The sequence below is a fragment of the Pteropus medius genome, unplaced genomic scaffold, assembly GCF_902729225.1.
Source record: "Pteropus medius unplaced genomic scaffold, Ma_sr-lr_union100, whole genome shotgun sequence".
Classification (NCBI taxonomy): Eukaryota; Metazoa; Chordata; class Mammalia; order Chiroptera; family Pteropodidae; genus Pteropus; species Pteropus medius.
This window is the reverse complement of record NW_024340701.1, coordinates 16,763,898-16,787,912: the sequence shown is the minus strand read 5'-3', so window position 1 is coordinate 16,787,912 and position 24,015 is coordinate 16,763,898.

Sequence of the window (24,015 nt, the reverse complement as noted above, 5' to 3'; positions counted from 1 at the left end):
CTCTGCCCCTTAGGAAAGTAACAGATGATGCTGGAAAATAATATGTCATAAAGCAAAGAAGTGCTCAAAGGCTACTGGGGATATGCCAAAAGGACACAATAATTGGCTTAAAGGGAACCCCACTGGCCAGACTTGGGACAATTCAAATATAAAAATATATATAAATCTAGAAGTCCATGGTAATATTTGAAAAATGGTGATGGGGAGAAGGTGAGCTATTCTTTACAGATGAATATCAACTAATAAATGTATAAGGAACAATAGATTTAGAAAATCAATATTCTGTAACCAACAAAGAAGTAATTGGTTTGGGCAAAGAACATTAATGGATGATCATGGGTGAAACATTATTCAGAGCAAGATATTTACAGTCACATAGTATCACCCTCAAAATTACTGATTAATTACAAAGGGAGAAGGTGCCTTTTTTGTGGAGAGATCAAAATTAGCATCATTAATAATGGGACAAACAGCTATCTTGTGCCTCCTGATGTGACACAGTAGGAACAATATAATGTCGCCTGTTGAATTCTCATCCAAAATATGCAAACTGAATCTGATCATAAGGAAACAATCAGCCATACTCGGATTGCAACTCATTCTACAAGGCGACTGGCCTAGACTCTTAGAAAAGGTCATGTCATGAAAAACAGAAAAAGGCAGAGAGCACCGTTGTAAATTAAAGGAGAATAAAGAGACATGACTACCACATGAAATTCAAGATTCTTGAGTTCTAGATTTTTATAAAAGCTATTAAGTACATATTTGGGGACAGCTGGAGAAATGTAAATGTGGACTGTATATTCGATAACATTATTGGATTGGCGATAAATTTCCTGAGTATTGCAGTTTTGTAGGAGAATGTCCTTGTTCTTAGGAGATACATGCTGATGTATCTAGATGTGGCATGTCAGGATGTCTGCAACTTACAAATGGTCCAGTTAAAAAAATGTTTGTGTGTAAATGTGCATACATTGAAAATGAGAAAGATAAAACAGATGCAGGAAAATGTTAACAATTGGTGCATGCAGGTGAAGCATATAGAAGTATTTATGTACTATTCTTTCAGCTTTTATGAAGTTTTAAATTTTCTTAAAGTATGGGGAATCAAGCAAACAAACTTTGTCCCTGCTTCTGCTAACACAAAGGTCATCAAGAACTCGATTAGAAAAAGTTTTATTTGATTAAGCTGAAAGTTTTAATTTTTTTCTGAAAGTTAAGGGAAGTCATGGAAAGATTTTAACCAGAAAAAAAAAAATACATGATTAGAGTATAGGAGGCGAGAGAGAAAAAAGAGCACAGCATAACACCATCTTCTGGATTTTTCTTTGCTCTCATCTGCCTATCTAGATGAGTATATTCTAAATAGTCTACTTTCCAAATGTGTCTATCCTTGATCTGAACCTTAGCACTTTGATTCTCATGATGAATGACTTGGTTCGGACCTCCATTTTTGCCCCCTGGAAGACTGGTCTCCTTTTTTCCACCAAGACATCTCCCAATTTAGTCTGTAGATGAGGCCTGAGCAATCTAACATACAAGCATGACCAAAGTATTCCCTGTTTAAAATTTCTCAGTGACTCCTCTGGGGGATACATGCATTCTTTTTGGCTAATCACTAATAGACACCCTAGTATGATGCTTGCCTGCCAACTTCTCTAGCTACCTTCTATGTCTCATTCCCATTTCTGTCCTATGTCCCAGCTAACCTGTGGGCAGTGCCTCAGACATGCTCTACTACTGCACGCCATTGGGCCCTAACACAGTACTTTCCTGTCCAAAAGGAATGCATCTCCACCCCTTCTCTCTGCTTTGGCTGCCTCTGCCTGCCCATAAGAATTTAACTCAAGCCTCTTCTCTTCCAGTAGCCTTCCCTGACTCCACCAAGTCTCAGCTGTTTGTACCTCCTGTACTTCACTGGCACCCATTTACTGACTCCATCACTGCCTTTTTTTTATGTGTATATTTCCCTCATTAGACTCTAAGGTCCTTGAAAGAAGAGACCATGCTTTATATGTAATGATATCTATGCCTGGCAGATAGTGGTGCTAAATAAATGATTATTGAATGAATGAATGAATGAATGAATGAATACAACATCAATGGAAATAACAGTTAGGGTTCTACAATTAGAAGCAACAGAAATCAACTCTGGCAGAATTCACTAGAAGGATGCTCCATGTTACGTACACTGGAGCTGAGCAACAGACTTTGTGAGGGAGAAATGTACAGATTTGTGGACTTGAGCAGTAGAATGTCATCAAGAGTTTCTCAAAGTCACTCTCATCAAACAAATTCGGTTGATAAGGTTATTACGCATTGAAATCATGGCTGCTGTTTAGTTTTCTATGTTTCTCAAAAGCACCCTGCAAAATAAAGCAGACAAAGGGAAGTAGTGGGAAAATGGCCTGAATTTCAGAAGCTGAGAACTAGGCTCTTTGACTTCCACTCTTCAAGTTGGTCAGACACAGATGTTGAGCTCAATGACTCCTAAGGGCCCACTAAGATCACCATTGTTCAGTTCTGTGGTTGCAGGAAAATATTTTCAGTGTGGAGGCTTCAAAGTATGATTTGTTTCTTTGGAGCCTCCACTCCTTGTTTTATATGAAGCTTGCAATCAAGAGCTCCAAATGTCTCAAATTTACAGGAAAAGGCCGTCCTCACACTTGCCAGGATGCCCCATTCCTCTCTCCTCATTGACAAGTGCTGCCTGCAGTGTTTTCCCTTTTCTGAGGAACCTCATTCTTGGTAAACTGGCCACCTCAATGATCTACTTTCATCTCAGTTTTCCCCACAAGAAGCCAAACTTGTCTTACAATATAAAATGCCTGATTTCTGCTCTCCTGGTGCTCCTCTCACAGCCTCCGCAGGGCCCCTGCTCCTCTCAGTGGCTGAAGGGTTGGTGTGGAAAGATAATAATGTATTTGGAGAAGGAACATCTTATCAGAGTCAGGGGCAGATTAAACTCACACCCAAGAAGCCCTAGCTGTTTCCTCCTGACCCCCAAAAGACAAAAGTTCCTGTTTTTACCCTTTCACCTTCAGCAAACTGTGGTCTTTTATAACTTCTTACAGTCACTCCTTTGTCAACTCTCTCTGCCAAAAGACTTGAGATCAAGGTCTGGGGCCAAAGGCACTGAAGTTACCCCAGCCTCTGAGAACAAGCCATCTTTTGTATAACAAACACCAATGAAAGGCTGGATTTTGTTCTAGCACCTTCAGAAACAAGGGTAACCTATTTCTGTCATTCAGAGGAGTTCAGATTTTCACAGGGGAGAAAAAGCCAATGAACAGCTACACTCATACTTCCACAGGAGGACACTAATTAGCTACACTAAATAAAACTCTTGAGTGAACAACTCAAGGCCTCACCCCAGAGCTTACTTGGCCTGAGGCTCTGGACTCCTCATCTCCATCTGCAACCACCCAGCTTCAGGTGAGACCTTCTTAACTGAAGTCTCCCATGGTGTTTCACAGACAGATACTCAGCCTTTACGCACTTGGAATGTGTTTTGCCTCATGGAGCTCCAGAAGGCACACATCTGAAGTCCATAAATATTGTAAGACTCAACCTCCATGTACTCTTGCAGCTGGAGGTTTGTCCCAGAGCAGGCCCAGATGGTTTTGGCATAAGGCTGCTTGTTTGCTGTTCAAAACTATGACCTGAAGCTGACAGCTAACAAAAACACTCAGATCTCACTGCTGCTCAGGGCCCATGTTCCATCCAGCTTCTCCCCTGCCCCTTCCTTTGCTGCCTTGCTGACCTATGACCCAGCTGACCCTTCAACTACTGCCCAATTTCTTGCTTCTTGATCTGAGTTTACCACCAGAATACTCGAACATGTCTGCATTTCTTCCTACCCTACATTGCCTTTGATTCCCTGGCATCTGGCTTTCTCTTTCTACTTAATTAGCAGCATCCTCCCAAATACCACATCGCATGAAGACTTTCATGCAATTGAGTGTCCCTACTTGAAGTGTTCTCCAACTGGGCATCTCTTGTGATCCAATGATTACTATCATTGTTGTCATCATTATCACCATCATCAATAAATGACAATGTATTATATTTAAATACCACTTAACCACCTTTAAGGTATTTTGCCATGTATTTGCTCCTTGTGACAATCTTATAATAGATATAAATCAGCACTATTATTCCCATTTTACAGATAGAACTGTATATTCAACAGAATAAGTGACTTGGTCGAGGCCATATGAGTGCTAGAGCTAACCTTGAATTCAGGTCTTCTCACTCTTGGTCAACAGATGGTGCAATGTCTGAGAACCAGCACAGGTTTGGTCACAGAAAAAAAAGTTTGGGTTTGAATATCAACTAGAACTGAAATTTGGTCAGTTTTTTAATCTCTCCAACTATGTGTTTCCATTTGAAAAACAAGGCTCAGCGTGTGCCTGTGAAGATGAGAAGACCCGGTGTGGCAAGGCATGAGGCTCACCGAACAACCTTGGAAACCTTTGAACTCAATGCATACTTATTGTATCACTAGCCCACCAGTGTTCTGCTCTGATTTGGGGTGGTTTGCTAGCCCAGAGAAAAAACTCTAAACTCCAAGTCCTTCCTAAGATGCTGCTGGGCCTAGCAAAAGACTGAATTGCTTTTGGCAGGGAGCACAAATTCTTCTCACCCTCGAAGCCACATGCACATCCTAAATGCTTACAGGTTGTGAAAGTGTAGTATTACACATAGTAATAGTATGTGTATTTGCTGCCAAGTAAGTCATCTTTTCCTTCCTTCTTCATGAGTTTAACCTGATTCCAAGCTATTAAAATTCACTTGGTGAAATTCCTCCCTAGACAAATCTTACCCACTTCACTTTTAGCCGATGTGGCTGACCTTCCATTGGGCGCAGTAAAGTGGAAGAACCAGCAGGCTGCGAAGGGGAGGATGACCTGCCTTTAAGTCCTGTGCTGCTGTAGCTTGCTTTACAGAGACTTGAAGCCTCATAAAATTGGGGAACAGCTTAGGACAGGAATACATTAGTCAGGAAGGGGTCATGTGTCTGCATACCTGTGAGTGTGTCCCTAAGCCTAGAAGGAAACTGCCACCTTGCTTGAGGCTAAACATCACCTTTGGAACTCCTGCTTTTCATTCGGACAGCTCCACAGAGCTGAAAACCCTCTGCTCTGATGGATGAAAATCATCTTTGGAATGGGAAAGTACTTGGAATCACTGGGGAATGAATATAATCTCCAAAATACATTTACTGATCACATTCAAATGAAGATTAAATGATTCCTTTAATACTCATCAACTCTATTAAACTTCATAGAAGCAAAACCTTTTGAAATAAATTAGCCAGATACTTGCTAGAAACAACAGGCTTTTGAGGCTGCATTCCTCTCTGCTATTCTTCATCTTTCTGTCAGCCCAAGGAAGGGGCCTAATGCAGAGAAGGAGGGACCAAGGAAGCTGATGGACACATGCACAGCGCATGTCCTGTGTGCCCGGCACAGTGAAAAGCACTGTGGATGTAGAATGACGTTTACGATAGCTACTGTTATTCCAATGTATAAGAAAGAGCATAGAGGGTCAGATGCTAGAAAATGGTAGATTAAGGTCTCCAACCTAATTCCTAAACCCTGTACTGCTCTTCAGTTTGAATCTAAGCTCAAGCTAAGCATGGGCATTTTGACCACATATAATGCAATTAGAGCTAAATGATCAATTGTTTTGGTTCTGGAGTCTGATCACTCGGTTCAAACCCTGTCTTTGTTGCTTTCTTGTTGTCAGAGCTCAGGAAGATTATTTTATTTCACTGACCCTTGATTCTCAACTGTAAAACTGAGATGATAATTGCCAAATACAGAGAACAGTGCATGATATGCCATAGCAGTAAGAAATCAATGGAACCAGAAATAGACAGCTGTCTTAAGTTGTATTCCCCAGAAGCAGACCCCAACATAATAAATTGGGTGTAAAGAGTTCATTAGAGAACTATCTAAAAAAAATATTCCAGGAAATACTGGTAGAAGAGTGGAGAAGTGTGACAGGGAAGGAAATGAAACTGACATATGGGTGCATTAATGGTTAGGCTACCATTGTAGACAACTGAGACTCAATCCCACTGAGCACCTCTTGGAGAGGTTGGAGAGATCATGCCTCAAAATGACCCCAGTGGAGAGATGAGGAAGCTGGAGTAATCATCCTCCATCTCCACCATTATTAGCTGAGAACTGCTCCTGGAAGCATCAATCTCTTGGAACTTCTGACCTGTCCATGCTCCAACAAAAAGGTCCCATCAGATAGAGAGCTTGAGGTGCTCACAAAATGATGTTGGCAAGGACTACAGCGGTGATTGTTGAAGGAATACAGACAGGGTAGCAACAACATCTTTATAACTTTGAAAGTTCGGTTGGTGCTTGTCTTGGTCACTGTGGACTGATCTCTTATCAGGATCCTTAAGGACCTAGAGACCCAGGACCAGAGAGTACTTACATTCATGTGGCTTCTTGACAAGCAGCTTCTACATTCAACAATGGTCCCATCTGAGGACAGGTTTCTTTTTAATATACAAATCATTTCTGAGATAGGTAGAACATGGTGTGTGTGTGTGTGTGTGTGTGAATGGGGGTATCCCTGAAGCAGCAGTCAGTAATTAGTAGGGGCCACCCATCTTACTTGTGTCCCAATAGGCCTCAGTCATGAGCAACAATTCCTCCTCCTGCCCCAGAGATAAGAGGTGCCCTGCCCTGTGCCTTGTACTTTAAAAGATCTCACTCTGGCATTTCTCTAGCTGCACCTTTCCTCATGGAGTGAAGAATTAAGAGGGACAAGGAAATGTTCCTAGGGCTTGCACAGGCCTTTCCTTTGAGGGTAGACTACACAGCTGATGTATATTCATAGCCCCAAGAGGTGCTCAAGAGTGGCTGTTTTAAAGTGGGGTGATGGAACTTGGACATAGAGGCTCATGGGGCCTCTTGCAATGTTGGCTGAGGCCAGGGGTGGAAAAAGGACAGTGTGCCAAGGGACAGAGATCCACCCTCCCATGCCATTATGTTCCAGTGATCAACTCTGAGGCTTCCAAGAATTCTAAAATCAAAGCTGAATTTCCAGATCATTGTGAAGGTATACCTGTCAAGGTAGAAGGGTGGACATATTTTAGTTAACAATTTAAAAGCTTACTTATACCTTGTAAGTAGTTAGACATATGGTATGCAGGCCTCCATTTGTCCTTGTGATCTGAATTTTTGTAAATGTTAGGGATAGGCTTGGGCCTTGGGATTGTGCTCCCTAGTCTCACCAAAGAGCCCCTGAATTCGATCCACCTCATTGTGAAGGGAATCTGCCCCAAAGTGATAATTAAGTAGATGAGAATAGAATCTCCTGTAAAGTTCTCCCTTTCAAAAAAATTATTCAAAGCACAAATTGATGAATTCTCATTGCAGAGAAAGTGAAAATGCAGATGAGCGTAAGGAAGGAAATAAAACACTCATAACTCCACTACCTTAATAGGAATATGACATTTTTATTCGTTCATTTGTTTTTATCCATGGACTATGAGGTGGCTACAGAATAATACAAATAACTACATCAATATCTTGGTCATCTAAAACTTTTCAGAAAGAAAATTTTCAAAATTTTTCATTCAGTGAGCAATGTGACAGCTGGAAGAATCACATAATATTATTAACATCACCATTAGTATGGTGCCCTATTAGATTAGCAATAATCCAATCATATTGTGGAAAATCCTTCAAGAATATTAGCAAGAAATAATTTCTTTCTGTGGCTTCTTAACAAAAGCAATTCAATCATGACCCATCAAAGTTATATTGGCTAGAGTTGTAGGAGCGAGAAGAGTGTAGAAAAATGTCAATTGTATAACCTCAATCCCTAGAAGACTGATGGTTTCCAATTCCATGGGTGGATATTTTTGCAGTGGATGAGAGTGGAGAGGAGAAAAGGAAGTAGGGCCAGGCTGTATTCATTCTCTTTCTCATTCACAAACCCAGTCGGTATTTATTAAGTGCCTACTATATGCCAAACACAATGCTATGGGCTGAGGAGCTCATAGTACACAGAAGGACATGTCTTATTTTTTCAGTCCAGCATCAGTGAACCCTTCATTTACAGTAAAAATTACTCCCTCTGTTGCTTTCAGTCTACAAGTTTTGAGAAATTCACCTCCACTTCTGGACTTTATGAACGGGACATGTGACATTTTAAACCAAGTAGAAGCTTCCATCCTCCACAGTACTGTGATTGTTTAGAAATGGGTACATGATACAAGCCAGGCCAATCAGGATCAAGAAGATTCATGTCTCAGATTTTTACTCTAACTTCAGGGGAAAAGAAGTCTCTTTCTCTTCTTGGCAGGAGTTCTGAGATTATTTAAGCTTGAAGCCCCTGAGGAATGACATAAAAGCCAGAGAGCACAGGAAAACTGAGAATGGAGCTACACTCAAATAGATCTTGGAGACATTGTCCGGCTGCTGAATTAAGCTGCAACTAAAGGTGGAATTTTTAGTGACACAAACCAATAAATTCTCATTTTAGCTTAAGCCAGTTTTTTGTTTTGCTTTGTTTTTGGATACTTGAAATCATAACATGCCAACTGACATAAAAATATGAGCAAATAGTTATGATATAATATCATCTGTTTTATAACAGAAGTGTGGGTTATGGTGATATTTCAGTGCTCTGGGAGAAAAGACTATCTCTTGGAATTCATCTTCCTATCTGGGGAACTGGGGAATTCCAGGAGTGTGTGTCATTGAGCTGGGTATTGGTGGATGAATAGGAAGTGATCGAGCAGAAAAATGGAGAAAGGGAGTTTAAATATAATAAGCTTTTTTTTTTAATGCAAGACTTGGAAAACCCAAATAATTTTGGTGCTTCTTAGGAAATTGGGATATTTTCTTGAGCAATATAGGGAAAGCCCTTCCTGATGTAAAACCCTGGAGTTTCTAAAGAAAGAACTGATCCCTTGATTGTCACCAGATAGTGTTCCTGAAGCCCTATAAACCTAAAGTTGGATAGTTTAACACCAAAGTGAGCCCTTTCCCCTTACACTCTTGTTGACCCTTACCTGAACTGGGGACCTCTGGGGTCTTGGGACCCAGGTGCAAGGACAGCAGACACTTGCCTCATTCAAGGCTTCTCCTTAGCAACTCACTGCACTACTCTCTTGCCCTGTTGACAGTCTCAATAAAATTTGTGCCACAAAGGCATTTGACTCGGTCCATTAACTTGGCAGAAGGGAGTTTGTTTATAGAATATGAGTTCTTACCTCCTTATTATAGATGGCCTGCTTTCTCTTTCTTTTAGACTTTTTCAAAGGTAGCATAAACCCAGATATTTCTTTTTGTTTTCATCTATTAAGAGTTATGAAGGGACATGCATCCAATAGGTCTAAGTTCCAATATTCTGCAGGGACCCCACAGAGACTTAGAGTTCAGTGTACTTTCCACAGGAATCAACTTGCCAGTTTGCCAACTGCACTCTTGTGGGGTTCACAGGAGATGTTACTGGGGGTAATTGTGCTGAAACCTCACAATTATGATCACTTTTCAGAATTCACAAGTTCATGGAAGCCCAGCTTGTTAGTGTTGGAAAGTCTCTGGGAGACTTTCTAACTGGCCTAACCCTCCAGAAAACACAAAGGACCAAAGATTGGGATGGGGGAAGTATTAGTCAGATCAGTTAAGAAGAATGGTAATTGAAATCCTGGCTTCCATGATTTTTCTAAAATCTCGAGCCATTTTGCTAGCATAAAAAGATTTTTAAAAAAGGAAAAATACAGCAAGCAACAACAGCAATGACACCCAGGTGGCATGTAGTCTGTATTTTTTTGTTCAATATGTTTTAGTGGATTTTCAAGTACGTGCAATGAGCTGGTTTAGCAATTTTGTCCTAGCGCCAGTTGCTCTCTCTCATTTTCTCTCTCTCTCAGACCCTTCGCCAAGCATCTTCCTAAAATCAGTGTGACAAGCTTTATTAGATGATACAAAGTTGGGACTTGGAAGTTTATGGTAAATGAGGTCATGTGATATCACCTCACCCCATCACTGTATATGTATCCACTGTTTTAATAGGAGCTAAGAAATTTCATGGGTAATATAATCTTGTGGTTCAGATATATGGATATATATGATATTTATTTAGAAGGTCTCGGGTAGAAGCATGATCTCATGGAGGGAAAGAGACCCCCTGAGAAGGAATTCTCCATAAGGAAAGAAGTGAAGCCCATTGAACAATAGGACCTACACCTCTGAGGCAATTATGGTTTCTGGGTACAATATTATGACAAGCAGTGGTAGGACTTTGTCACCCTGTATATGCGAATACCCCCCAACCTTTACCATAGAAAACTGAAGCAACTATAACTAAATTCTACAACACTATATGGCTCAAGCAATCTTGTTGTAGAATCCTCACCCCAACTGTTTATAACACTCCTTGCTTTTCAAGACTCATGACACGACATTTCTGCTTCATTATATCAAGGTTCAGTGGAGTTCCAGCATCACCAGCACCCGCAAAGCCCCTTGGGCATAGAGTGTGGGGATCAGCATGGAGTGGCACTGCTGCTGAACTAGGAGGGACAGATATAGTGAAATCTGGCTTGGCTTAAAAATAGACTCTTCACACCATGCATTTCTTCTCTAATCCTCTCAGGAATAAATAAATAATTAAATGTGTAAATAACACAGCATAAGTCATCAAATTCACTTTCTTTGCAAAATGTTATTTTACACCTACCGTTGGTCTCCAACCTTCTTTAGGAATGTGAATTTCTGTTAGTAGTTATTATGACTCTAAACTGTAGCAGAGAAAACACAAGATAAGGAGTCCAAAGTTGAGTTTGAATATCAGCACTGTTATTAATTAACCATATGACCTTGGCTAGTCGTTAATCCCAGTAATTCTTAGCAGAGGTACCTAGAACATTTCAGGGTATCATAATCACTGTAAAGTGTGCCTCATGTAATTAGTTAGCAATAATACCCAAGTACTAAAGTTTGAAAGTGATATAAAATACATAAATTAGAGCGAATTCAAAGTAATGGCAATAATTACATCATTCTAATTTACCTACATTCTTATCTGTTTTCTCAAAGAGAAACCATTAGGGAAATTATAGCCAGCATCTGGGGACTAAGCATGAATATCTATTGCCTGTCGAGCTGATATGAGGGGCTGTGCAGAAGAGCTTAAAGCCATGTGATAGACTAACTGATGACATCTAAAACATCTTTTTTATATTAAAACAAAAACACCAATGCCTTCCAGAAGAGAAAGTAATATATGCATAAAGTTTTGATCACTCATAGACTTGAGGATGCTTGGGGCTATGTACCCAAGGACTCAGAGTTCTATATTCTTTCTCCATAGCTGATACAGGTCTTGAGGTAGAAAAGTTTGTGAATCTCTTAAACCATGTCTCAGCCAAACCCGACAGTTATTGCTCCATCAGTATTAGTTATAATGATAATTGATTTTTATAATGCCCATGAGTTGTGATTCTACAATTTTTCCCATTTCCCTTTAAATTTCACACTATAATAAATTTTCACTAACAAAACTACAAGATAAGACAAGAGAGGAAACAGTGGTGCATGGGCTTCTATATTGCACCTGAGTGAAAAGGATCTCAGGAACATTTCTGTAATACAACTGTTAATTTCCAAATAAAAGGCAGACAAAGTGATAACATAAGTGAAATTGTAAAATGGTTTTCATGTTAATAAGATGTTAATTCTCTATAAATTCTATCTTTTGTGATATTAAATAATAAAATGAGATTTATTTATATTTTTCTTTTAATTTGTATGCTTACTGCTTTATTGAATTTACCTATGGAATGGAAGTCTGGACCAATTAAAGACTCATTTTTTCAAAAATAATTTCCATTAAAGAAACTTTGAGCATATATTTTCCTCATATAAACCTCAGGGGCACAAAATTAATTATAACCTTTTGTTCAATATATACTCTGGCAGATTTTATTTTCCAAAGATAGCTGCAACAATAACTCTCACATGTTCATCAACAATGTGATCTGGACACTTCTCCCACAGAGAGGTGAGAGTCTCTGTCTCCTTCCCTTGAAACTAGGTGAGATCTGTGACTTGCTTGTGACCAATAGTATGCGTGTATGTCAGTAAAGGTGATGCATCTTCTTTCTTGCTCCCTGGAAAATACAGGCTGCAGTCTTGAGCTGTCACGCTGTAAGGAAGCCCAAACTAGCCCATGAGGCAAGACCACATGGAGAAGTCCTGAGATTACATGGAGAGAGACCTCAGCTGTTTCAGCCCCAACCACTATCTGATTGCAACTGCATGAGAGATCCCAAGCCTGAATCACCCTCAGAAACAGTGAAAGATAATTGCTAATGTGTCAAGCTACTAAGTTCTGGGGTAATCTGTTAAATAATAAATATTAAGAGAACATGCACTATTATCATTGGTTCATGAATAGCTTTGTGGATTGTTTAACTGATCACAATTATATAGTAATATTATAAGCCCTGATTGGGCATCATTGTGGATTTTTTTTACTCATAAAATTTTGATATTTTTTAATAGTTGATTTCATTATTTACATATTGATAACATTTTTATGAGTAAAACAACTAACCTTGCCTCATCCTCTCCACCAAAAAAAGTTTACCCTAAAAACGTGAATTTCTTCTAAATTTAGATATGATCATGGGAGTGTATCATGCATATGAACTCTAGTTATCTTTGCACCCCAGTAGCTAAGAGATTAGGAACTCCTAACTTGATCTCCCTGAGCTTCAGTTTCCCAAATGTAAAATGGTGGAATAATATTAACCCTGTCTGTTTCATGGGCTTGCTGTGAGCACCTATTTAGAAAATGCTGAAGAAAACATTTGTAAGTAATAAAGACTTATTATTATGAGGCTGTATTATTTGTGCATTTTCATTATGTATTATTTCATTGTCCTGTCTCCTTCCTAATCTGGGAAACACAGGTGTCCTCTGCTTTCCTACTATGTAAACTTGAAAAGTTATTCTGTAAATGATCCAGCGTCTGTGTGGCATAGGTTTTTACATGGGTAGGAACCAAATTTTCTTTTATTCCCTTCATATTAGTAAGTAGTAATGCTTTGTGTTTAATATTTTTCCTCACTCAGATGTACCAAAATCTGGCCTGGCTATCCCATACAAACGTGCAACAAATAGGATCATGAGTGTGGCATGCCCAGCTCGGATCCCATTGTAGGAGGGGTCATTATTGAAAAACTAGGAGGATGTAATTAGAAAGTGGTTTTGTTCTCCAGGCAGCCCCATGGCATGGCCCCTTAGGACAACTTTATAAGAATTCTGGAGCTCCAGACCCTGAGATTTTTTTAGAACTCATATCCAGATGTCCATCTGCTGCATAGATACTAGGAGAGTTGTTTTGATGATATAATGTTCCTAATTTTTAGTCGCACGTTGATTATGTCCCTATTACCTTTGGGAATTAAAACTAGGGTCTTGGGTGTGAATATCTTCAAAGAATCAGCAACATAATTCTTGGTCTTCATGAATCCAGCTCAGCCTCTAATTGGCCACAAGACTTCTGTTTACCATGCAAAGATAAGGGACCACCTGAGCCTTTTTTACCTATAGGCTGAGACCTCCTTGCAGAAGGCTGGCAATCTCACCTTGAGGGATATTTCGCAGCTCATTATTTTTTTTTTCTCTTTAGATACGATAGCCTCAGTTCTGCTCATTAGGCTTTCCTTTCACTACATTACTGCCTTTCTTTACTGGCTATTAAATAGTTCTCACCTGGCAAAGCCCCCCCACTCCAGTGTCCCTAATGCAGCTCTGCTCTCCCACCTTCATGACTCATTTTGGATGTCACTTTAATAAAAGTGGCATCAGCACCAGCATCCTGCATCTCCTCAAGCCACAGAGTTCCTCTACAGCAGAGAGAGGGATATCACAGAACTCAGGGGACATGCCAGTTGGTGTTCATAGGTTCCCGGAGGCTTTCACAGAAACAGAATGAAGTACACCAAAGGAATGGCTCTGAACAGAAAAATTGGCATCCCATTTATTCACTGCTACCAAATATCAGAAGGCAATTGATTCAATATTGATTTGACAACTGCTTGAAAAGGAGCAAGTGCTCCTCACAGTCTGGCAAGAAAACAGGGTCAAGAACACTAAATATGAGTACTGCAAAAGCATGTTTGAAAAATCTCCGTGTCTTCTTGCCATGATTAAAAGGCTTGTTAGTCATGGGTAAAATCCTATAGAGCATATGTACTTGAGTGTCAGCTCATAGTAAGCTGCATAAAATTCATGCTTCTTCTTTAGTCAGATCCCTCAAACTGACCCAACTGATGCAGTTTCCTTTATGGTCAGATCAGCTTTTGGGGACTTTTTCTGAAGGTCAGCCCTTGAACTGAAACAGGTCTTAAAAGGCTAGTGTTACAGTCTTTGTTTGCAAGTACAGAAACCCACTTGAACTAGCTCAAGTAAGAATTGGTTGATTAAAACACAAACATGCATGCATGTATATGTTTGTGTGTATGCATGTGCACATGTGTGTATATGTATACGTATATGTATAATCATGTACCTGAAGCTGAGAGGTCTTCAGAAAACACTCTCCCTTCCTATATCCATCTCTCCCTTCCTCCCTCCCTCCCTCCTTCCTTTTTCTCAAGACTATCATGGGCTCTCATTTTTGCCTCTCTCTGCCCATGTGTGGCGTTTTCTTCTATTTTTCCACAGGCCAGAATCCTCTTAGCTCACCAATAACTTGTTTGGCTTTGGTTTTTGTTTGTCCTGGCACTGTTTCCTGCCCCCTAATCAATGACATGTTACCATTGCTGTTGGCTATATGGAAGTCATGAAATGGTTGTCATTATCCTCATATATACAGCATTGGTCATAGCTATTCATATTGTCATCACTTCAATTGAGATCTGTGTTTGCCGATACTACACATGCTAAATTGAATTGTTTAAATGTCTTCAGAAAGATTATACTATGATTTAGCATTGAAATGAAAAGGTATAATGTACACAGAGAGGTGTGTAAACAGAGCAATGGGGCATAAATTTGATATTAGTGAAGCAAATATTCATCATTGGAAGAATGACAGCAATTTCATATTTTCTTGCAAAGCAACAGCCAAGTGTTTATAAGACCTAAGGAAGGAGGATGTCTACAAGTAGATTTGCTTTGCTTCTGAGATACAAGCAAAGGGATCGCCTATCTCATGTCAAACAGTGCAGTTGAAAGCAGAAATTGCCAAATCCTTCAGAACAGACAAAAGACGTTTCAAAGCTATGAGAGGCTGATGTGACCAATTCGGGTGTTGAGCAGGACTATTGTTAACACAGTGAATATCTCAACTTCTAGCAATGTTTGTTTCAATTTAGGTTAAAAAAATACTATTAATTTGATCAAATGGTAAAGCACTAGAATCAGAACTTGCCAAATGGGTGTCCGTATCTTCGAAGAAAATCCTGGATACAATAGTAAAGCACTCTTAAGAAATTCCATATCACTGATGTTTTCATGGCCATAGAGAAAATTATTCCATGGAAAACCATAGATATCAGCAATTCTGAGTTGAAAAATATTTCAGAAGAGTTAGACTCATTGCAAAGAAGTTTTAGGAATTGATTTTACTTATAATTGTTTTCATGTATACTTAGTATATTTGAAAGTCTCTTTCAATGTGTATAAAATTAAAAGTCTATTTGATTTTTCCAAAGCATTAAAATGGTTTAATTGATAGCATATTTTGTTTTTCTTAGTGGCATATAAAATCATGATCCTTCTTATAACTGATGCCAACTTAGATGCAATGAAATGCAGTAGGTACAGTAGAATGTGAGCAGAAGCCGTGGGCCTCACTTGCTTAAGAAAAGATCCCAGGCCATAGAATTCCAGTTTTTCTCTCATCCCACTGACTAGAATGGCAACAAGGCTACACTGTCCAATATGACAGCCACTCGTTGGCTACATGTGGCTATTTAAATTCAAATTTCAATTAATTTTAAAAATTCATTTCCTTGGTCGTACTAGCCACAATTCAAGTGTTCAATAGCTACATATGGCTAGTGGTTACTACATTGGACAACACAGATATAGATAAAACATTTCCATCATTAATCAATATTCCATTGGACACCACTGGATTAGAGTGACTTTGGCAGCCATGCATTGAAGATGGCAGAGCCACTCTCAGTCTGGGGTTTTGCACAACTGCTTAAAGCTGAGCTTCTCATTGACCTGGAACATTCACCTCTGACTGTTGAAAGAGAAACAAATGTTTTTGTTCTTCATGTTATATTACTGGTAGATATTTTAGTACATATTTAGTATATTTAATTTTAGTACATTTAGGACATTTTCACCTGCAATAATACCATTGGTTGACTTGTTTGTTGTCTCTCTGCCCCAATAGACTCTATTAGGCAGGTTAATTTTCTTTCTCAGGATTTAACATGGTGTCTGACACATAGTAGGCCCTTAAAACACATTTATTATACATGAGCACATAGAAGGGACATCTATAATTTAGATCAGTAAAGGTTTCCTGAAGAAAAGAGCATCTAGGTTAGACTTGAAGGATGAATCAGAGGCAACAGAAGTACAAGGCAGGAGAAAGAGTTTCCAAATAGTGAGAAGACCCAAAGGGAGAGAACAAGGAGCTTTGGAGAGAGTGAGAACTCAATAGTTTGGAGTTGGAGAAAAGTGGGAGGTAAGATGTAATCAGGGAAGAAATCGCGATGGGCTGTGTAAGCCATGCTAGGATTTTGTATTACATACTGAGGACAGTATAAGGGACACTAAATAACTTTGATGCTTTTACTAAGCTATCTTAAATTTTTTTCCAATAAAACAAACATTTGTTCTATTCTTAGAGATTCCCTGACACCTTGGGTAAACCATATCTGCATTTAGCCAAGATCCTCATGGAAAATTCCTTTGTGTCTAATCAAAAGCTCTTTGTTTAACCAAAGCATATTTCTTTTTTTGTTGTTTGGTAGACCTAATACACACTGGTTACCATTCTCTATGCTTTTCCCTTGCAGTAGAAAGGTCTTGAAGAATAGGTCAGACCTCCATGTCATATGTTAACTGGGCTGATGTCAGGCATTTTTTTTTATATGTGGTAGTTTGACTGAGAAGGGGCCTGATAAAACCTGTAAAGGTGTATGTAATGTAATCCCACTGCACTTCAAAAGAGAAACGAAGACTGTCCCAAATCTTCTCTTCTTTGGAACAATGATTCCAGGTCTTATCATCTTCTTTTAAAAGTGATGGCAGGGCTTGAGGGGTCTGTGAGAAGGGCCTTTATTTGTTATAAGGATGATACATGTAAAACAGACCAATTGTCTACATTTTCCTTATCCTTGAGATAATTCTGACAACTTGCATATATTTAAAGGGCCAATGTTATCAACAGCCTTTTCATCTTGTCTCTCAAAGCTCTTTTGTGAGTTCCAGATATTCATGTCCACTTACTAACATACATCTTCATCTGTAAGAACCACAAACTCCTAGAATTTAACATGTCCCAAACCCTATTACTTGCATACCCTCCCACAAATCGGCTCCTTCTTGTTATTTTCAATGACAATACACTCTCTATCTAATTACAAAATCCATAGAATTGTGAGTTGTCCTTGATGCCTTCCTTTCCTCAGACCCCTCAAACCTCTCCAACACCAAGCTCAGTAATGTATACCTCCTAAGCATCTCTTCAACCCATTTCATCCTCTCCAACTCCTCTAACTGCTACCAGAATCCATATTCTCACCATTTCCTGTATCTATCCCAAAGTTCTTACACTCTGGAGTGATATTACTAAAATCCAAATTTAATTATGCCACTCTTCTGCTTAAAATTTCTAAATTACTCTTTATTACTTTCAGGGAAAAAAATCACTCAAGAACAGAGTGCACAAGGTTCTTCATAATTTGATCTCTGCCCACCTCTCTAATCTCATCTCTTACACTTCCCGTTAGATCTCATGACTCCTCTCCAGTTACTAACAGACACAATGGTTTCTGCTTCTTGTGTAGTTGTTCTCTTTGACAGGCATGCACTTCTACCTCTTTATTCACCTGGAAAAATTATACTTGCCCTGTGAGGTTCAGCTTGGGTAGCTTTTACTTAAGGTTATCCTTTACGATGTCTAGGTAGCCACTCTCAATACCTAGATAACATCATAGTTTTGTCATAACATTTAAGACAACATGCGAAATTGCTTATTAACTTCCCTTTCTCCCTGACTAGACATGGGGTTCATCCAAGGTAGGGATGGATCTATCTCATTGATCTATGTAAGCCTACCAAAGTATCTGACACATAATAAACCACCCGACAGATGTCTGTTGAATGAATGATTAAGTTTTCCAAGTTTTATACAGTCAAAATAGTAAGCTCAAAATTCATAATGGAGGACATGGTTACATAGTGTAGTGGTTAGCGCATCTGCTTTACACACAGAAGGTCCTGAGTTTGTGCCCCAGTGGAGCTACAGTCCATGGTTTATGGCCATGCCACCCTGAGCAAGCCCGATGTCTGATCTCGGAAGCTAAGCAGGGTCGGCCCTGGTTAGGACTTGGATAGGAGACCACCTAGAAAGACCAGGTGCCGTAGGCATAAATAATAATTTTAAAAGATCATAATGGATGTGTTTGTATCTTTGGATACAAAGATAGATAGAGGCTCCACAGCCAGCAGCAAGCCCCAGGATTTGACCAAGAAGGTAGGCCAATCCAGAAACACTTCTGGATGGTTATCTGAAAATCTGATTTTGGCAAGCAAACATACAGGATTGATGTGAGGGAGATTTGATGCCTTAACAAACACAACAATCTATAGATAAAATATAATTGTATTATTTATTTATCTCCCTATATTATTAATTTATACTCCTTCTTAAGCCAGGAAAATTTGGAGGTAGTTTGTATAAAAGCATCAGATACAATAGGGTATTCTAAATAGATATATAAATCAGATCAAGGGAAAATAAAAACAATAAAATAAAATAAAGTCTTTTCCAATAGATAAGTAGGGACAATAGATCAAATATTATAAGGTAAAATTAAGGAAACCTAACCAAGTTCAAAAATGATAAATAAATCTCTGTAGAACAGAAATAAAGCAGAAATTTGAAGCAGTAATTGTACAAAAGCAATAGGCTTGCTTGGCAATGGACTAACATAAGGAATCAGGTTTAATTGGAGGAGAGCTCGGGTTTTGACAACTATGGGTTAAACTTGGAATAAGAGTACCCTATAGCTAAGGCCTGGTTGAAGCTACTCATGGCTCTGTGGCTGGAATAATAATACCCCAGTGTCATCACTTGATGGGAGTTTTGAGCAATTGACATAAAACCTGGAGCTCCAGTGAATCAGGTGGAGGCAACTCCAAAAGTGCCTGACGGGGATAAGTGACCATATAAAGAGAGTAAGAAAAATACTAACACCAAACTCCCATTCAAAGTAAACCTGAAAACAAAAATTCCAAATACATCAAGAAAGATGGATGACAAAATTAACCATTAGATAATAAATTTACTCCAGATAAAATGAAAATAATATATCGATATGAAAAAACTTTAATAATAGTATATTAGTATATTTAGGATCCTCAAAGAGATAAAGGAAAGAATAATATTAGTGAGAGAGAGGGAAGGAGAACATGGGAAAGAATGTAAGTAGGCAAAGTAGCTAAAATGAAACAGGAACAAGTGGATATAAATACATTTTGGAAATAAAAAGTATATATAATTAGGAAAACAAGCAACAAAACAAATCAATAAATGAGGTAAGATCTAGGTTGGACTTAATCAAAGAGAAATTAGTGAATTGGAATATATTCTTGCATAATTTATAAAATACAGTACAAAAACATAAAAGAATACAATGAAATAATAGTAAAGAGAGAAACTAAGAGGAAGCTGCAATATATATCTAATTGGAGCTCAAAATGAGGGATCAGAATTTTCCAAATTTATGATAATTGAGAAAGATAGAAAACATTCAGATTAAAAGTTACACCAAATTCTAAACAATATGAATAAAAATAAATCTAAACCAAGACATTATATTGAAACTTCAAAGTATCAGGACAAATTTTTAAAATTCTTTTCAAATACAGATGGCATACAATATTTTATTAGTTTGAGGTATACAACATGGTGATTAAACATTTATATGTTACAAAGTGATCACCCCGAGCACTCATCTGACACCATACATAGTTATTACAATATTATTGACTATATTCCTCATGCTATACTTTACATCCCCATGACTATTTTGTAACTACCATTTGTACTTAATCTCTTCCTCTTTTTACCTCCCCAACCCTCTTCCCATCTGGCAACCATTAAAATCTTCTGTGTAGCTATGAGTTTGATTCTGTTTTCTTTCTTTATTTTGTTTTTGTTTTTTTTTTAGATTCCACATGTACGTGAAATTATGTGATATTTGTCTTTCTCTGACGTTTCATTCAGCGCCATACCCACTAGGTCCATCAAGGCAATATCTTTTTCCATCCCCTTCCTTTTAGTCCCTGTGTGTCTTTTAATCTGAAGTGAGTCTCTTGTAGGCAGCATATGTAGATGTCTTGTTTTCTTATCCATTCAGCCACTCTATCTTTTGGTTGGAGCACTTAATTCTTTTCCATTTGAGATACTTGTTGATAGGTAAGTAGTTATTACCATTCTTTATTCATGTTTTTGATACAACATTCTTCTTCTTAGAGAAGTCCCTCAAACATTTCTTGTAATACTGGCTTTGTTATGATGAACTCCTTTAGCTTATTCTTACCTCGGAAGCTATTTATCTGTCCTTCATTTCTAAATGAATGCTTTCCTGGGTAGAGTAATCTTGGCTATAGGTCCTTGCTTTTCATTACTTTGAATAATTCTCACCAGTCCCTTCTGGCCTGCAAAGTTTCTGTTCAGAAATCTGTTGAGAAAATTCCTGTTGACAGTTTTATGTAGCTCCCTCGTAGGTAACTAACTGTTTTTCTCTTGCTGCTTTTAAGATTCTCTTTGTCTTTAACCTTTGTCATTTTAATTATGATGTGTCTTGGTGTAAGCCTCTGTGGGTCCATTTTGTTTGGGACTCTCTGAGCTTCCTGGGGTTGTATGTCTATTTCCTTTGCCAGGTTAGGGAAGTTTTCCGTCATTATTTCTAGAAATCGGTTTTCAATTTCTTGCTCTCTCTCTTCTCCTTGTAGTATTCCTATGATGAGAATGTTGGTATGCTTGATGTTATCCCAGAGGCACCTTAAACTATCTTCATTTTTTTGGGATTCTTTATTCTTCTTGCTGTTCCGATTGGGTTTTTCTGCTACTTTATCTTTTAAATTGCTGCGTCGATCCTCTGTTTCATCTAATCTACTCTTGATTCCTCCTAAGGTATTTTTCATTTCAGTTACTGTATTCTTCATTTCTGACTGGTTCTTTTTTATGTTTTCTATCTCTTTGTTAGAGTTCTAACTGAGTTCTGCTACTCTTTTTCTAAGTTCATTGAGCATCCTTATAACCAGTGTTTTCAACTCTGCATCTGGTAGATTACTTGTCTCCATTTCAGCTAAAATATAATTTAAAGGTGAGGAAATATAATATTTTAATATAAAATGTCCACAGACATTCACTAAGTAAATAATCAAAGGATACATTTCAATGAGAAGAAAATTAAGCCCAGAGAGGAGTGGGCTATCAAAAGAGTGGTTAATAAATAAGTAAGTAAGTAAGTAAATAAATAAATAAATAAATAAATATAGCTGATAAATTTAATTAGCTATTGACCATTAACAAATAAGAGCCATAAATTGTGTGTTCAAAAAAGATGGGGTTAAAATTCTTGACAAAGGAACAGGAAAACAGGGAGGCTTTTGGGGGTAGTTAAAGGTATGGAGGAAGAAAAAAGGTATTTTAAATAGCTGAAGACTTATGAAAAACATTTACAACATGCATGTTTAAAAAGTAAGGATAACTAGTGAAATTAGGCAGAAATACAACATATAGCTTCCAAAGTGGCAGAGCATAAAAAAGAGAACTAATTTTTTTTCAATCCATCATGTAAGAAAGAACAAAAGTATCGTAACCAGGAAACACAAAATAAAATGATAAAAATATTTTCAAATATATCAGTAATGCAGAAAGATATATGCGGCATGGTTTTAATTTCTATAATGTTTTAAAACTTGTGAAACAATTCCAAGTGTCGCATACACATACATTCTCACAAAAATCATATCATACATGCATAGAAATGATGAATACCCATCTCTGAGGGACAGAGGAATGGGATAGAAGTAGGGTACCCAGACTTTCTTTGTACAACTTTATATCTTTTTAAAACCAATGTGGTAAATATGAAAAGAGGTTAATACTTCATAATCTAAGTAGTAGGGTCACAACTATAGTTTTCTGGGCAAAATAGCTATGACAAATATAATGTAACTTTCAATTTTCCAAATGAAAACTTTTAAAAATATTTTTTTTTTGGACCTTAAATACATAAACTTTCAAAGGTACAGATAGAATATTGAAAGTTTTACTTACAATATTCAGTTTTCTAATAAAGTTGCATATACATGTTTAAAACCATGTTTTATATAAAATGAAGTATTAATTAAAAATACTATTCTTTTTCCTTGTGGAATGCACATATTTAACCTAATTACACATCTTTGACATCAGTGACGTTTTTAGTAATAACAGGGATATGTTTGAGCCATTTAACACGGTTCTCCAAGTCATATTATCTTCATTTCTCTCAAAATTAAGATATAGCACTCTTTATATATAATGATGTCACTGAAAATATTCAAAATTTCAAGATGCTACCCTTGTATTAGGACAATTTCTTTAAAAACAATCATTCTATAGGTGTACATTTCTTATCCCCAAATGTAATCACATATGCATTGCTTTTTAAAGTGATCCTTAAAAGGCTTGCTTACATCAACATCTAACTCTTGCAATTATGAGGTCATGACCCCATGGATAATGATTAAATTTGCATTAAATTTCTTTACCTCAAAATTAACCTTGGATGAAATCATTTCTAGCTAATGTGTCTAGAGCAAACAAGTATTTCATTGGTCAAAATAAAAATAATAAAGTGTAAAGAACAATAGGAAAGAGTGTAATACCTTATACCTGACGTAGCCTTATATTCAGCTATTTTTGATACTTCAAACCCACAGGAATGTATAAGGTATAATATAAAATGAACACCTGTCTATCTACTGTGCAGAAAGATACTCTTTTTCTGCACAATAATTTTAACTTAGAAAAAAATTGACTTCCAGTTCTGAGACAAGATAGCATTGACTCAATTTTCCCTGCTCTTCTCCTCTAAGTACAACTAAATACCCTGGAAATAATTCAACAGACCACGATTAAAGGTCTCTGAACACTCGGTAGAAGAAGACAAACTGGCTAAGGATCTCAGAATTTGCAGAAAAATGCTGCAGTGAGTTTTCTGGATTTTAATTTTTATGTTTCCTTTTTATTACCAAGAAAAGGGAAGCCCAGCAGGAACTTAGCAGGGACACCCATACCTAGTGGCAGTGGCAGGCCAATCTACTCACAGCAGTGGTACCAGCAGAGCTCAGGAGGCTAAGTCATCCTCTGCACTACATCCAAAATAGCAAGAGGATCAATCCGTCCATAGCAGGGGCAAAAGTGGGTCCTGAGTGGACCAATTCACCCCACAACCCAAAGCATCCAGCAACAGGTAGACATTTATGCAGGTATCAGTGAAGCTAGCAGGCCCCATGTTCTCTAGCCATTCACTCTGGCAGAAGGTAACTCGGGGCCAATGTCATCCAACCATTCTTCTAATGGTAGAGAGTCACCAAGACTCCATGGCTCCTGATCCTCCACTCAGTGGCAGAAGTCAGCCTAAATATGTTCTCATTTCCACAGAGGTACCTACAGAAATAGAATGGGAAGCCAAAAGGCACCAGGTGACCAGTGAACAAACCAAAAGAAATGTTCTCCTTCTCATAGGTCTTGCACCTCTCACACTCCATC